We start from the raw sequence: 17,837 nt of genomic DNA on the forward strand, positions 1-17,837 counted from the left end.
TGTATAATAGGCTCCAGTTTCTGCACATCAAAGGAAACTATTAGCAAGGTGAAAAGACAGCCTTCAGAATGGGAGAAAATAATAGCAAATGAAGCAACTGACAAACAACTAATCTCAAAAATATACAAGCAACTCCTACAGCTCAACTCCAGAAAAATAAATGACCCAATCAAAAAATGGGCCAAAGAACTAAATAGACATTTCTCCAAAGAAGACATACAGATGGCTAACAAACACATGAAAAGATGCTCAACATCACTCATTATCAGAGAAATGCAAATCAAAACCACTATGAGGTACCATCTCACGCCAGTCAGAATGGCTGCGATCCAAAAGTCTACAAATAATAAATGCTGGAGAGGGTGTGGACAAAAGGGAACCCTCTTACACTGTTGGTGGGAATGCAAACTAGTACAGCCACTATGGAGAACAGTGTGGAGATTCCTTAAAAAACTGGAAATAGAACTGCCTTATGATCCAGCAATCCCACTGCTGGGCATACACACTGAGGAAACCAGAAGGGAAAGAGACACGTGTACCCCAATGTTCATCGCAGCACTGTTTATTATAGCCAGGACATGGAAGCAACCTAGATGCCCATCAGCAGATGAATGGATAAGAAAGCTGTGGTACATATACACAATGGAGTATTACTCAGCCATTAAAAAGAATACATTTGAATCAGTTCTAATGAGGTGGAAGAATACTTTCTTTATTCCTTAGTTGTTTAGAGTTTTTTGTTTTTGTCATTAATATTTGACTTTGTCAAATATTTTTGGTGCATCAATTGAGATGATCATGTGGTTTTTGTCTTTTATTCTATAAATATAGTGTATGGTGCTAATTTATCTTCAAATGTTAAACCAAGCTTGCTTCCTCAGATAAATCTTAATGGGTCCTGGTGTTATAATCCTTTTTATATGCTGGATTCCATTTGCTAATATTTTTAAGGATGTTTGTGGAGAAGGAAATGGCAACCCACTCCAGTACTCTTGCCTGGACAATCCCAGGGATGGGGGAGCCTGGTGGGCTGCTGTCTATGGGGTCGAACAGAGTCGGACATGACTGAAGAGACTTAGCAGCAGCAGACTGAAGTGACTTAGCAGTAGCAGCTGCTGCTGCTGCTAAGCCTCTTCAGTCGTGTCCGACTCTGTGTGACCCCATGGACTGCAGCCTACCAGGCTCCTCCGTCCCTGGGATTTTCCAGGCAAGAGTACTGGAGTGGGGTAGTGTCTTATTTATGAAGAATATTTGTCTCTACCTTTCTTTTCTTTTCTTGTGATGTCTTAGTCTATCTTTGAAATCAGGATAATATTGATCTCATAGAATAAGTGGAAAATTATTTCTTCCCTTCTCTTTACTGAAAGAGTTTTTAAAGAAATAGGATTTGATTACTTCTTCTTTGTTTGATAGATTTCACCAGAGAAACCATCTGGACATGAGCTTTTCTTTATGAGAAAATTTGTAACTAACTCAGTCTCTTTTTTTGTTTTCAAATCTGATAGTGTTTTCAGAGTGACTTAAGGACAATCCATAAGAATACAAGGTTGTCAGAGTACCTTCTTCAAACTCTGTGGGCCAATTGTCATCTTCCACTCAACTCTCTTCAAGTCTTATTTTCTGCATATCTTGACCTGCAAGCAACAAAAAAATCTTTGCCCACTATGAAGCTTGTAAATGGTATCATACTGTTTATTTTCAGTTATCTTTCCTCACAAGTGTATTTGTCATTTATGAGGCTGCATTTACTTAGGAGTGTAGCTGAGGCTGGAACATCGAACATAAATCTTGGCTGAAACAAGAATAACCATCATCCTCATCCTCCAGGTCTTCTTTCCCCAAAGGCCTCAAATCTCTCATTAGTGCAAGCTTGAATTTGTAGAGCATAAAAGCTGAATTTTAGGAGGGCTGAAAGAAAAGATGCTAGTCCTTTCAGTACCCAAGAATAGAAGACCTAAAACATCACTTCTGTCCCACATTGTTGTGAGAGTGACATCTGACATGACTTCATGAAGCAAGTCACAAAGCTAGTGCAGATTCAAGGGAAGGAAGAACAGACCCCATCTTTTCTTGATGTGAGGGCTGTGTGTGAGATAGATTTTAGACATGTAGATTTGTTCCTCAATTTTATATTCATATCAATTTTTCCATTCAGATTCTGCATTGTCTTGTTCTAACAATATTTGAGTTCTTGCTATATCAGACATCAGTCCATTATGTCAGCTGCAGTGAAAAAAATTTTTTTGCCTAAATGTCATATCTTTTAAGTTTGTTTATAATTTTTTATGCCATACATGTTTTTTTTTAATTAAGTTATTTATTTTAATTGGAGGTTAATTACTTTACAATATTGTAGTGGTTTTTGCCATACATTGACATGAATCAGCCATGGGTGTACATGTGTCCCCCATCCTGAACCCCCCTCCCACCTCCCTCCCCATCCCATCCCTCTGGGTCATCCCAGTGCACCAGCCCTGAGCACCCTGTCTCATGCATCAAATCTGGACTGGTGATCTGTTTCACATATGATAATACACACGTTTCAATGCTATTCTCTCAAATCATCCCACCCTCACCTTCTTCCACAGAGTCCAAAAGTCTGTTCTTTATATCTGTGTCTCTTTTGCTGTCTCACATATAGGGTCATCATTACCATCGTTTTAACTTAGTCAAACATGTTTTATGTATCATTTTTTACCTTTAACATTTTTACTTTTAGTTTTAAGTGTTTAATCAATCTAGAATTTAAGTTTGTATATGCTATGAGATCAGGGTCCAGGGTCCTGGCAGATGACTGGCTAATTGAGTCAGTATCATATATTATATATAGTATATTTTCCCCAGTGAATTGAAATACTGCATTTGTCACATATACGCTCAGATTGATTTCTGGATTACCTATTCTGTTTAACTAAATTGGGTGTTTTTTTAAAACCATTAAAAATAAACCAATTTGGCCGTATTAAGCACATTTATATTATTGTGCGATCATCACCACCCATCTATCTCCAGAATCTTTTCATCTTTCCCAGTGAAGTTATGTACACATTAATCAGTCCCCACCCACCCACCCCCTTCTGGAAACTACCATTCTATTTTCTGTCTCTGTGAATTTGACTATTCTAGGTACCAGACTTCCCTGGTGGCTCAGGTGGTAAACAATCCGCCTGCAATAAGAGAGACCTCAGTTTGATCCATGAGTTGGGAAGATCCCCTGGAGGAGGGCATGGCAACCCACTTCAGTATTCCTGCCTGGAGAATCCCCATGGACAGAGGAGCCTGGCAGGCTACAGTCCGTGGAGTTGCAAATAGTTGGATACAACTGAGCGACTAAGCACAGCACTTTCTAGATACCTCATATGAATGAAATCATGTAGGTTTATCTCTTATGACTGGCTTATTTCACTTAGGCTTATGTCCTCAAGGTTTATCCATGTTGTTGATGTCAAAATTTCCTTTCTTTTTAAGTCTGAATAATATTCTGTTGTGTGTATACTATATTTTGTTTATCCATTCATCCATCAGTGGACATTAGGCTTGCTTATACCATTGAGCTATGAACATGGATGTACAAATATCTCAAGTCCCTGGTTTCAATCACTGGGGTATGTGTCTAATAACTGAGCTGTTTTATCTATTTCTATGCCATGCAGCTTCCCCAGGTGGTGGAAGAATCTGCTTGCAGGAGATGCAAGAGACGCAGGTTTGATCCCTTCCCTCCAGGAAGATTCCCTGGAGTTGTTGTTGTTGTTCTGTCACTCAGTTGTGTGCCAATCTTTGCAACCCACATGAACTGCAGCACACTGGGTTTCCCTGTCCTTCACCACCTCCCGAAGTTTGCTCAAACTCACGTCCATTGAGTCAGTGATGCCATCCAACCGTCTCATCCTCTGTCATCCCCTTCTCCTCCTGCCTTCAATCTTTCCCAGCATCAGGGTCTTTTCCAATGAGTCCCCTCTTCACATCAGGTGACCAAAGTATTGGAGCTTCAGCTTCGGCATCAGACCTTCCAATGAATATTCAGGGTTGATATCATTTAGTATTGACTGGTTTGATCTCCTTGCATCCAAGGGACTCTCAGATGTCTTCTCCAACTCCACAGTTCAAATGCATCAATTCTTCAGCACTCAACCTTCTTTATGGTCCAACACTCACATCCGTACATGACTACTAGAAAAACCATAGCTTTGACTAGACGGACCTTTGTTGGCAAAGTAATGTCTCTGCTCTTTAATACACTGTCTAGCTTTGTCATAGCTTTTCTTCCAAGGAACAAATGTCTTTTAATTTCATGGCTGAAGCCACCATCCGCAGTGATTTTGGAGCCCAAGAAAATAAAGTCTGTCACTGTTCCCATTGTTTCCCCATCTATTTTCCATAAAGTGATGGGACCAGATGCCATAATCTTAATTTTTTTAATGTTGAATTTTTTTTAATTTTATTTTATTTTTAAACTTTACATAATTGTATTAGTTTTGCCAAATATCAAAATGAATCCGCCACAGGTATACGTGTGTTCCCCATCCTGAACCCTCCTCCCTCCTCCCTCCCCATACCATCCCTCAGGGTCGTCCCAGTGCACCAGCCCCAAGCATCCAGTATCGTGCATCGAACCTGGACTGGCAACTCGTTTCTTACATGATATTTTACATGTTTCAATGTCATTCTCCCAAATCTTCCCACCCTCTCCCTCTGCCACAGAGTCCATAAGACTGTTCTATACATCAGTGTCTCTTTTGCTGTCTCATACACAGGGTTATTGTTACCATCTTTCTAAATTCCATATATATGCGTTAGTATACTGTATTGGTGTTTTTCCTTCTGACTTACTTCACTCTGTATAATAGGTTCCAGTTTCATCCACCTCATTAGAACTGATTCAAATGTATTCTTTTTAATGGCTGAGTAATACTCCACTGTGTATATGTACCACAGCTTTCTTATCCATTCATCTGCTGATGGACATCTAGGTTGCTTCCATGTCCTGGCTATTATAAACAGAAGCCAGCTTTTTCACTCTCCTCTTTCACGTTCACCAAAGGGCTCTTTAGTTCTTGTTCACTTTTTGCCATAAGGGTGGTGTCATCTGCATATCTGAGGTTATTGATGTTTCTCCGGGCAATCTTAATTTAAGCTTGAACTTCCTCCAGCCCAGCGTTTCTCACGATGTGCTCTGCATGTACGTTAAATAAGAAGGGTGACAACATGCAGCCTTGACGTGCTCCTTTCCCAGTTGTGAACCAGTCTGCTGTTCCATGTTTGGTTCTAACTGTTGCTTCTTTACCTCCATACAGATTTCTCAGGAGGAAGGTAAGATGTTTTAGTATTCCCATCTCTTTAAAAAATTTCCACAGTTTGTTGTGATCCACACAGTCAAAGACTTCAGAGTAGTCAATGAAGCAGAAGTAGATGTTTTTCTGGAATTCTCTCACTTTTTCTATGATCCAACAGATGTTGGCAATTTGATCCTCTGCCTTTTCTAAATCTAGCTTGAACATCTGGAAGTTCTCAGTTCATGTACTGTTGAAGCCTTGTTGTACAGTCACTCAGTTGTGTCCGACTCTTTTTGGCCCTATGGACTGCAGCACGCTAGGCTTCCCTGTGCCTCACTATCTCCCAGAGTTTGCTCAAACTCATGTCCATTGAATCAATGATGCCTTCCAAACATCTTGTCCTCTGCCATCCCCTTCTCCTCCTGCCTGCAATCTTTCCCAACGTCAGGGTCTATTCCAATGAGTTGGCTCTTCGAATCAGGTGGTCAAAGTATTGAAGCTTCAGTTTCAGCATCAGTTTTTCTAATGATTACTCAGGGCTGTTTTCTTTTGGGATTGACTGCTTTGATTTCCTTGCTATCCAAGGGACTGTCAAGAGTCTTCTCTAGTGCCACAGTTCGAAAGTGTCAATTCTTTGGTGCTCAGCCTTCTTTATGGTCCTACTCTCACATCCGTATGTGATTACTGGAACAACCATAGCTTTAACTATATGGATCTTTGTCAGCAAAGTGATGTCTGGATTATCACCCATACCTATAAATCTATACTGTTTTTGCCTTATAAAATCTATAATATCCTCCAGGGAGGTACTAGATTCAATAATGAATGTATTTGATGTCATACTGTGTAAATGGCAGGTATGTGGAAGTCAAGAGATGGGAGAGAATCATCCTGTCGACCATGATGTTTTGACTGGAGATGCTGTTATGGGACAACATCCTGGTAGATGCGGGCTTCCTAAAGGTGTGAGCCTCCATCAGGCAGTCAGTTGGCTGATATGCACTTGGAATCTGCAAAGTCTTTTTGAATGAGAAACCAAGATAAGATTTATGAGACTGGTTTTTATTAGTTTTTTAAGTTGCCCAGTTCTTTCTAATACTGTGTACAGGGGCACAAATAAAGCCATATTTATACATACCTTGTGTAACTGTAGACTGGGCACAAGTCTTATGCAATTCTAAACTATACTAAGTATATCTATAGTGTTAAGAAAAAGTATGTTGAAGCATATTTAAAATTATGTCATTGAAGACCAGTGCACATGTGTAATTTGTTTAGGTCTTAATTTAGGCTTGAAACCTTCAGTGTGCACTCAAATTCACTCATACTGATTCTAGTGAAGTGAAGTCGCTCAGTCGTGTCCAACTCTTAGTGACCCCATGGACCGCAGCCTACCAGGCTCCTCCATCCATGGGATTTTCCAGGCAAGAGTACTGGAGTGGGATGCCATTGCCTTCTCTGAAAGGAAATCTCTAAATACATTTATAATCAATTCAAAATTATTAATGTCTAGAGGAATTACAGTTATGTTTCCAAATCATGTATTAGCATTTGCAGTTGTGAGGAGTACATCAAGGCTGTATATTGTCACCCTGCTTATTTAACTTATATTTAGAGTACATCATGAGAAATGCTGGGCTGGAAGAAGCACAAGCTGGAATCAATATTGCTGTGAGAAATATCAATAACCTCAGATACATAGATGACCCCACCCTTATGGCAGAAAGTGAAGAGGAACTAAAAAGCCTCTTGATGAAAGTGAAAGAGGAGAGTGAAAAAGTTGGCTTAAAGCTCAACATTCAGAAAACTAAGATCATGGCATCTGGTCCCACCACTTCATGGCAAATAGATGGGGAAACAGTGTCAGACTTTATTTTGTGGGGCTCCAAAATCACTGCAGATGGTGATTGCAGCCATGAAATTAAAAGACGCTTACTCCTTGGAAGGAAAGTTATGACCATCCTGGATAGCATATTAAAAAAAGCAGAGACATTACTTTGCCAGCAAAGGTCTGTCTAGTCAAGGCTATGTTTTTTCCAGTGGTCATGTATGGCTGTGAAAGTTGGACTGTCAAGAAAGCTGAGCACCGAAGAATTGATACTTTTGAACTGTGGTGTTGGAGAAGACTCTTGAGAGTCCCTTGGACTGCAAGGAGATCCAAGCAGTCCATCCTAAAGGAGATCAGTCCTGGGTGTTCATTGGAAGGACTGATGCTGAAGCTGAAACTCCAATACTTTGGCCATCTCATGCAAAGGGTTGACTCATTGGAAAAGACCGTGATTCTGGGAGGGATTGGGGGCAGGAGGAGAAGGGGACAACAGAGGATGAGATGGCTGGATGGCATCACCAACTCAATGGACATGAGTTTGAGTAAGCTCCGGGCATTGGTGATGGAAAGGGAGGCCTGGCATGCTGCAATCCAAGGGGTCACAAAGATTCGGACTGAGCGACTGAACTGAATTGAACTGATGGCAGAAAATGAAGGGGAACTAAAGAACCTCTTGATGAAGGTGAAAGAGGATATTGAAAAAGCTGGCTTAAAACTCAACATTTAAAAAACAAAGATCATGGCATCCGGTCCCATCTCTTCAGGCAAATAGATGGGAAAAAACAGAAACCGTGAAAGACTTTATTTTCTTGGGCTCCAAAATCACTGTGGAAGGTGACTGCAGCCATGAAATGAAAAGCTTGCTCCTTGGAAGAAAAGCTATGACAAACCTGGACAGCATATTAAAAAGCAAAGGCACCACTTGGCGGACAAAAGTCCATACAGTCAAAGCTATGGTTTTTCCACTGGTCATGTATGAATGTGAGAATTGGACCATAAAGAAGCCTGGGCACCGAAGAATTGATGCTTTTAAATTGTGGTGTTGGAGAAGACTCTTGAGACAGCAAGGAGATAGTTGAATGGCATCACTGATTCAATGGACATGAGTTTGAGCCAACTCTGGGAGATAGCAAAGGACAGAGGATCCTGGTATGCTGCAGTCCATGAGACTGCAAAGATTTGGACATGACTGAGCAACTGAACAACAACGTTTCTAATGGCCTTATTATACCTGGCTTTGTCACTGCTGGAAACAAAAAAATGGCTACTATCGAATTCCTACCTTCTGATTGTATGTGAGTGCCTCCAAATGGCAGAATCTAACTGGAATTCGCTTGGCTATGGACTTTGGAAAACGTCATTTTCAAGCAACTAGTCCCAGTGATTCAAGGGATAATACAGAAGTGTGAATGTGTAGGAGATGAGTGTCAATGAAAAGTTCCTAGGACACTGGCCTACTGTCTTGAGTAAAACATGTTCTTAGTAAAGGTTTATTGAATTAAATTGAAGGAACATTTTGGTCACTTAGTGTGCTAGGCACTTCACAGAATGCTTAAGTAATAAAACCATTTCTTGCTTTCAAGTAGTTTACAATCTACTACTTGTAAGCCAAGCCAGCAAGAAAGGCTGAAGTGTAGCAACTAACAATGCCTTGAGGTATAATGTAATAGTTGGTGAAAAAAGATTACAGGTGAAGTCCTGAAAGAAATCAGGGCAAAGAATAAATTCAGCTTGGAGGACAGAAAGAAAATGGCTTCTTGGAGGAAATGGTTGACACTTTAGATATCGAAAAGGCTTTTGAAACTGAGTGGAGAAATTAAATTTAAAGGAAAAAGCAGGAGTCATAGCAACAAGATGTGAAAGCAAATGGCATTTTTGGGGGAGTCAGTACATTGTAGCTATAACTTAATGAATTTTTTCATGTTAAAGTAATTACTTAAGTTTCTAAAAATAAGAGAAATTTTATTTTTCAACCAAACATATTAATTTACTTAAGTCTTTTATACATATGTATTTCAACTATGAACTTAAGTGTAACCCAGGTCCAAAATTCCATGATTAGAATTTGGGAACAACTTTACTGCATGCACTGAAATATAAGTATTTAAATTGGCCCTTGGAAAGATTATACACCTTAGCATTAACTTTATACCCAACACCATTTGTTAAAAGAGTAATATTTCTTGCCCCCTAACCCTTGCCCTCACCCCACATGCCACATTATGTTCCAAATCCAAGCCTGGGACATGCGTGCACAATGCTGTACTCTTCGTAGAGTCAGTGGGGATCACGTGGTACTACGTACTCGAGATCAAACTTGGCTTGAGGTTTCAGCTAACTAATTTCTCTATCAGGTTTCACATGCTGCATATACCAATCTCTTTTTTCATAGCGGGGGGCGGGGGGGTACATATAAACACAGCCTCTTGGTAAATTTTGTTTTCATTTCCATTTAAGCAGGAGGAAATAGATTAGAATGAAGATTTAAACAACACTCTTTATTTTTAAATAAAGTGATGTTCATACGTCTGCCACAATTAGCACCCAAAATTCAGTGTGACCTTTATGGCAGCTGGTGATACTCTTATATTTCTGAGTAGTACATAAAAGGTGAAAGGGCATATCTCTTTACAGTGTGCATATGTAACTGCAATACGTATTAATAGGAGTTCATACTTGTGGATAATCTTGGAATGTATATTTATAATTAGGAATAGTTATGTGAATTTGATATAAATATCTGTCATCAGCGGTGTTTGATTATCAATTTCCCTTGTACATTTTGTAAGAACTATAAGGAGATGGTAGCCCACTCTTCGGTTTTATAAGAGGTAATGAAAGAATGTTCAGAATTCTTTAAATTCTTTCATGTGTAACAAGACTTGTTCAAAATCCTTAAATTTAAATGTGAGGATTTTTTTTTGTTTTTTTTTTTGTTTGTTTGCAAACCTATAGCAAATGATCAGACCAGGTATTGTCGAATTTCAATATGTAATTTTGTGTATAAAATTCAATTCTTAACTGCCTGTTTTCTGTAACCCCAGAAGAAACCTCAGGAGCAGAGGATGGTTGTTCTATTATATTCTGCTACTCTCTGCTCAGACTTGCCTTATTTTCTGGTTTCCCTTAGATTCCCTTTCTTTGCCTAGCTTTTTGATTACCCTCATTACCTGCCATATGCTTCAGACATGTACAGTAATTAGTGAAAAGTGGAAAGAAACATAAAAGTACTTTTGTGTAGAGTATTTCAGGTGGTTTTACTTTCTCCTTTATATTTTTTTCTGTGTTGTTTGGGGTATATAAGAATTAGAAAAATGAAAAAATTATTCTGATGGCAAAAAACTAGCATTGGACATTCTCAGAATTTTAAGAACTTAATCAGTCGGATTCTTAATGTGTAGGCTTTAGAGACAAGCCTAGTTTCCCATGATTAAGATTAATTTTCAAGTGAATTGATTTTACTTGTTCAGGATGTTGCTTTTCCTAGGAGATGTTTATGAAACAATTCACTGAATTTTAGGAATGGCTTTGCATTATATGTCAAACAAAATGATAACTCCTCTCTTTTATAAGACTGTGAAGGCAGGGACCATACCTCCTTTCCTCTTTATATGGAATATAGCTATAGGTCTTATGTCTTTAATGTTCAGTAGATATTTGTTAAGTTATGTAGCACATAGTACACTTACAAATCAGTTTAAGAAATGGTTCAACAGAAAAACTGGCAAGGTAAATAAATGAAGTACATTTTTATGTAAATATAAAGTAATGCAATCCATAATTCACAAAGAGGCATAAATGTCCAATAATCATAAAAGATATTTTCCCTTATAAGAATCAAACAAGACAAATGGTAACAGCTGATGTATCTTTTTTTTCAAAGACTCAAAATACTTGCTTATTCTCAGGATTGGCAAGGAAATAGAAAAAATGTACACTTTCGTTCTCTCCTGATAAGAATGAAAGTTATTTTGGTTCATTCTGGAAAGCATGTTGGAAAAAGTGTATCAAATGTAAAATATAGAGAGCTTTTGACCCCACAATCCTATCTCCAGGAATTTATCTTAAGATAGTCACGTGTGCTAAGACGTCTGTGAAGGTTTTTGTGGCAGCATAGATTATAATATAGAAGAATTAGAACTCTAAATAGCCATCAACAGAAATTTATTATAGCTCCTTAATATAATGGAATTCCATGCAGCCATTAAAGTGATAATGTATATTGATTGATCAGTTAAAATATTAACGGTATGTTGAGTGAAAAACTAAGTTATAATACAATATATGTGTTATGATTCTGCATATCAAGGTTGTCAGAGTTTTCCTGTAAAAAGCCAGGTAGTAAGTAAGTTCTGTAGGTCATATAGTTTTTGTCATACTATTCAACTTTCCTTTTGTTGTGCAGAAGTAGCCATGGATAATGTGTAGACTATGACCATGTCCAGCAAGTGACTATGGCTGTGTTCCAGTAAATCTTCATGTACAGAAACAGATGATCACCTTAGCTGCTGACCCCTACGACATATGTAAAATAGTGTGTGTTGTTGGGAGAGGAAGAATATACATTTCTAGAAGCATGTGCACCCAAATGTTAACAGTATGGCTCTGTAGGGGGGATTCTAGATGATTTTTACTTGCTATTTTTTAGTTTTTGTATTATTTGGTTTTTATAGGCATCAGAAAAAGTTGTAAAAAATTATCTATTTCATTAAGAGACTTTTTGTCCTTGAGAAAAACAGGTTTGTAGGCTAATGTGCCTGAGAGTTCTAAGATCTTCTATGTTACATATGTACATACCAAATACAGTAATATTTAAATATAGTTCACCATTTTATTTGGTACAGAATCACCTCAAGCCAGCATTATTGTATTTGCTTCTTTAATGGTACCCTTGTCCCTAATTTTTATAGCCTTTTCTGTTCCCAGTATATGCACAAATGCCAGATTTACCTGAATATATATATTTAATCTAGAATTCTATTATCCTGGCCTTCTAGAATCTATCAGAATTAATCCAAGTTTGTAATAAAAATAAATACAAGCACACACACACTACTTTCTTGGCTCCACTCTTTCTCTTACTGCCAACTTTCTGGTTTCTCTTCCTATCCCCTTAATATAGGAGTTCCCCAAGTTTCTCCTAGTTCTCTTCTCTCAGTACGTTGTTTCCTGTGGCATCCTCGTGAGTTCAGATGCCACCTCCATGGAGGTATCATTTGGACTTTTGTGAAAGTGACGGATAGCCAAGTCTGTCTTGGGAACTTATTCAAACTCACACCCACTTAAAATAATCAGTCCCCCATAACTACTTTCAGCTCCTCATGTAGACTTAGGCTTTACATCAAACTCCTCCGATAGATGTGCTAAAATTTAGATTTACTATTAATAGCTCAACTTTAACATTTGACTCATCACAAAGTGCAAAGATTGTGAACCTGGATTCCCAATATCAGTGTTAGAAGTGTACTCAGAGACTGAGAAGTGAACAAGCAGAAAGTCGCTCAGTCGTGTCCGACTCTTTGAGACCCCATGGACTATAGCCTACCAAGCTCCTCAGTCCATGGAATTTTCCAGGCAAGAGTACTGGAGTAGGTTGCCATTTCCTTCTCCAGGGGATCTTCCCAACCCAGGGATCAAACCCAGGTCTCCCACACTGCAGGCAGATGCTTTACCATCTGAGCCACCAGGGAACAAGCAGAGAAGCCAGCTAATCTTACCTGTAGTTATCTAGGCAAGATATGATGGTGACTTTCACTAGTTAGATTGCAGAGGAAATGAAAAGAGGTAAATTGATTCTGGGATTTTAAAAATAGTAACAAGATTTAGTAATGGACTAGATTTGGAGCGGTAAAGGAGAATGTTATCAAGGATAACTCAGTTGTCTAACATGTACAAAAGGGGGACACTGAGTGCCCTTTTTCTCATGATGTAGAAGGCTGTCATCATCTGCTAAAAAACAAAAGACGTGAGGGATAAGAAGTTTGAGGATTTTCCAGGCAGAATGGGGATGGGTTTTTCAGGCAGAAGGAGTAATATTAACAAAGATTTGAAGGTATAGAAGTGATCAGTAATTCCTGGAAATTATGTACTCAAATATTCATTCAGTTGTATAAGCTGTGCATTAGGGAAGGTCACTAAAGAGAAGTAAAGTCTGGGAAAACAGCCAAAATCCTGATCGTGAAGGGTCTTGAATCCATGATAATTAGTCTTTACGGTATCCTTGTAAACCATCAGTCTTCAGATGTTTAAATTCAGACTATTAAAATTTTATATCTAATTTAAGAGACCAACAAGAATTGCCTGCTTTTGTTTTGCACAATAAAGCATTAAAACAATGATTAAAAAAAAACGTTTTTCCTTTATGTTCTATGGTTTATAGTTTTCTGCGAAGGAGTTTTAAAAAACTGAACACTGGGTATTTTCTCACATTTCAAGAATAGTACTAGAACTGACATAACGCTAAATTACATTATAAAGGAAGCTAAAGAACATATAAATCATGCCAGAAATACTTAGGTTTGGGAGGACTGAATGCCTCAGGGAATTGGTAATTTGATCCAAAGCCTGTCACCTGTTAAAATTTATCCTGGGTCAGTAGTGACTGAAAATCATCACGACCTGACAGGTGTTCAGGATCGTGTGTAAAATGAAGTGGCAGACTCAGGATAGTTCCTATCTGACACGTGTATGCATTACTGAAACCACTGCAATATTAATTGATAACTATGCTGGCAATCTTGATTGAGGTGCCAAGGACTTACTGGCCTGAACTCTCTTCACCCCTACTAATGTGCGTTTTTAAATAGGCTCAAGTGTGCTTGTGTAATAGAAAAGTCTTTGGGTCTGCTCCTTTGACTAGATTAATTTACTCCTAAAATTGACCATATGCATTTTTTCACAGTGGACTCCTTTATTATTGTATCTAAGTGTTTTTCCTTAGTGAAATGTTTTGTCTATCTTTTGAACCGTCAAACAATATAAAGCATTAAGTTCCTTCTTCTTATCACCCACAGGGATTAGTAGACTCATTCCTCTAATTTATTCCCTCCTTGGAATTTAATTTAGAGGTATCGATATGCTCTTAATTGTTTAAGAACTTGCATCACTAATAATTAAATATTACGGAAAGAATTGTCTTTCAGCGTCATTAATATTTGTCATTCAAAGACTGTGGCTTTATATACTATACAGTTGGAAACAAAAGCAGCCCACTCAGCCTTCCCTAGCTGGTAGTGGGTGAAGAGGAGAAAGAAAAATGTCCATCTTCACTGGTATCATGTAGTAAAAATCATCCTTTTTCCTCAGTAAAGGAGCATAATGGTATGCAAGTCTATATACATGAATTTAATCTCACCCATGCCAACAACAGGATTTTAGTCAGGTGGAACAAAGAAGCTGATAAGTATTTCAACACTAATCTGATAATTTTGTTAATTGCAAGTTTCTACTCTTACAATTATCTGCTTAAGAAGTGACTCAGTAGTGATCCTTGGTTATTGGTTATATAGTCTCTTAAATTTATTAATAACTAGCAAACTGTTCTCTCCTACAACTTCTTCCAGAATGCTCAGGATAAGCTAAAAAGAACATATCTTAAATACATGTATTTGCAGACAAAAAACAATGACAGTATGAAGTTTACATTGGTTTTCCAATAGAGGCAATAAAAGCATATCCAGAGTCTGGCCTCAGGGTTAGTAACATACCTTTATAGACTAGCTGACAAGAGTTGTTGACATATCTTATGACCATCGGACAAAACCACTTTAGCTATTTGTGAAATAAATACATGAATTCATTAGCAATATGCATTAGCAAATTGCACAGCTCATGGACCTGACAGTAACAGATTGGGCTGATTATAAATGAATTATTCAGTTTTGCTTTGCTGCTTCTCTGTTATTACTCCAGGCAGTCCCCAAATGTGCTTTGTGCGTCCGCCTGCATATCTCACTAGAATCTGCTCTTTTTCTTTCTTCCTTCTTCCCTTCCCTCACATCCACACCACTCTCCTGGCCCAGTAAACTTCCAACTCAAATTTCTGGGTTTAAAGAGTCTATAGATCCTTTTCTAGTCCTCTCACATCTCTCACCAACCACATCCACTCTGCATAGCAGGTACTGTTGATTTTTTTCCTCGTATACAGCAGCTGTGTTGTAGCTGGTTTAATTTGCATTTGTGAGCTCCTTGACGCAGATATTATTATGTGTTTACATGTAGAAACTTGAGAGCTGTTTATTGAAGAATGGTTGCATAAATAATTTTGCTTTATTCATTTTTGTTACATTTAAATAAATGTTTTGTGGGAATTCCCTGGTGGTCCAGCGATTAGGACTCAGTGCTTTCACTACCAAGGCCAGAATTCAATTCAGTTCACAGCCAGGAAACTAAGATCCTGCTAGCCATGTGGCTTGGCTAATAAATAAATAAATATTTTGTCTCATACTTAGATGAATCCTAAAAAAACACGTGGATAGGTTTAGATAGGCTTAAACCTACCTAGGGATGCAAAAGACCTGTACTCTGAAAACTAAGACACAGATGAGAGAAATTAAAGACCACACAAACAGATGGAAAGATATACTGTGTTCTTGGATTGGAAAAATCAATATTGTTAAAATGAACATATACCCCAAGGGAAACTAAGATTCAGTAAAATCCCTATCAAATTACCAATGACATTTTCCACAGAGCTGGAGCAAAACATTTTTTAAATTTGTATTTTAACACAAAAGATCCCAAAGAGCCAAAGTATTGTTAAGAAAGAAGAACAGAGCTGGAGGAATCAGGCCCTGACTTCAGATATGCTAAAAATCTATACTAATCAAGAACAGTGTGGTGCTGACACAAAATCAGACATATAGATCAATGAAAAAGGATAGAGAACCCAGATAAAAACCCAGGCACAATTAATTGAGAAGAAAGGAAGTACAAATATACAATGGAGAAAAGACAGTCTCTTTAATAAGTGATACTGGGAAAACCGCACAGCTTTATGTAAAAGAATGAAATTAGAACATTCTCTAATACCATATAAGAAACACATTAAACATGATTAAAAACCTAAATGTAAGACTGGATACTATAAAACTCCTGAGGAAAGCACAGGCAGGACACTCAACATTATAAATCACAGCAATATTTTTTGGGACTCATCTCTTTGAGTAATGGAAACAAAAGCAAAAACAAATGGGACCTAATTAAACTTAAAAGCTTTTTCACAGCAAAGAAAATGATTAACAAAACAGCCTACGGGATGGGAGAAAATATTTGAAAATGACGTGACTTTCCAAAATATGCAAACAGCTCATATAGCTCATTATCAAAACAAACAACCAACCCAATCAAAAAATGGACAGAAGACCTAAATGGTTACTTCTCCAAAGAAGACATCCAGATAGTCAACAGGCACATGAAAAGATGTTCAACGTCACTATTATTAGAGAAATGCAAATTAAAATCACAATGAGGTATCATTTCACGCTGGCTAGAATAGCCATCATCAAAAAGTCTGCAGTTAATAAATGCTGGAGAGGGTGTGGAGTAAAAGAAAACTCCTACACTGGTGATGGGAATGTAAATTGGTGAAGCCACTGTGGATAACATTGTGGAGGTTCTTGAAAAAATCTAAAAGTAGAGCTACCATATGATCCAGCAGTCCCACTCCTGGGCATATATCCAAAGAAAACTCTAACTCAAAAAGATATATGTACCCCAGTGTTCATAGCAGCAGTATTTAAAATAGCCCAGACTTGGAAACAACCTAAGTGTCCAATAGGTGAGTGAGTAAAGTGTGGTATATATACATACAATGGAGTATTACTCAGCCATCAAAATGATGTGATGCCATTTACAGCAACATGAATAGACCTAGAGATTACTATACTAAGTAAGGTACAGTAAGTCAGAGAAAGACAAAAATCATATATCATTTATATGTGAAATCTAAAAAAAATACAAATGTACTTATTTAAAATGATACAAATAAATTTATTTACAAAACAGAAATAGACTCACAGACATAGAAAATAAACTTATGGTTACCAAAAGGGAAAAGGAGGAGGGATAAATTTGAATTTTGAGATTAACAGATACTACTATATACAAAATAGATAAGCAGGGACCTACTGTACAGCACAGGGAACTATTTTCAATATCTTATAATAACAGATAACAGAGAAGAATCTGAAAGAGAATACATATATGTATAACTGAATCGCTTTGCTGTATGCCTGAAACACTGTAAATCAACTACAATAAAATATAAAAATTAAAAAAAGAAATTGTCATTGTTGTTCAGTCACTAAGTCATATCCAAATGCTTGCCACCCCATGGACTGCAGCATACCAGGCTCATCTGTCCTTCTCTGTCTTCCGGAGTTTGCTCAAATTCATGTTGAGTTGGTAATGCTATCTATCCATCTCATCCTCTGCCACCCCCTTCTCCTTTTGCCTTTGTCTAGAATGTCATATACCCTGGAGGAGGGCATGGCAACCCACTCCAGTATTCTTGCCCGGAGAATCCCAATGGACAGAGGAGCCTGACGGGCTACAGTCCACAGATTTGCAAAGAGTTGGACATGACTGAGCGACTAAGCACAGCACAGCACAGAATGTCATATGTTTATATATATTATATATATATGTGTGTTTATATATACATATATATATCATTCCTTCAGCACAGCATCACATATTGCATTGTGACTCTTTGTGACCCCATGGACTGTAGCCCT

The sequence above is a fragment of the Bos grunniens genome, chromosome 2, assembly GCF_055505025.1.
Source record: "Bos grunniens cultivar Pamir isolate PY7600 chromosome 2, Bosgru_T2T1.0, whole genome shotgun sequence".
Classification (NCBI taxonomy): Eukaryota; Metazoa; Chordata; class Mammalia; order Artiodactyla; family Bovidae; genus Bos; species Bos grunniens.